The sequence below is a fragment of the Elaeis guineensis genome, chromosome 2 (genome assembly GCF_000442705.2).
Source record: "Elaeis guineensis isolate ETL-2024a chromosome 2, EG11, whole genome shotgun sequence".
Taxonomy (NCBI): domain Eukaryota; kingdom Viridiplantae; phylum Streptophyta; class Magnoliopsida; order Arecales; family Arecaceae; genus Elaeis; species Elaeis guineensis.
Window position 1 is genome coordinate 87,277,364 of NC_025994.2, and position 479 is coordinate 87,277,842.

Below are 479 nucleotides of genomic sequence, written 5' to 3' on the forward strand. Positions count from 1 at the left end.
GCAAGAAATATCGATGGCCGGTGAAACAAATCTTCCACGAATACGGTCTGATGTAATATCATCATTACAAGTTGGGCATGTTGGGTGGATGTCTGGCCAGGACACCACCTCCCAAGATCCTTTCAGTACCACGCGATGCAGCAGAAAGAAAGAAGAAACAAAATAAAAGAAAAAAATAATCAAAATACGTGGATCAGCCACAAAAGGGCTCGCCTCCACGGGATATGCAAACTTCACTATGAAAAAGAAATTTTACAAGAGGAGACCTCACCCTCAACCCTTGTACACTCAATTCTTTCTCACTAGAAGTTCCCCTCACAAAAGCTCTCTTTCTCTTGGAAGACCCCCTGAACTCCTGAAGTGCCTGGCGACCGCTGTCCAGGAGCCTCCTGCTCCTTCTCTCACAGCAGCCTCACACCTCTCTCTCTCCTCTGGTTCTCGTACGGTGCAAAAACCAACCACTGCTTCCTCTGTTCATC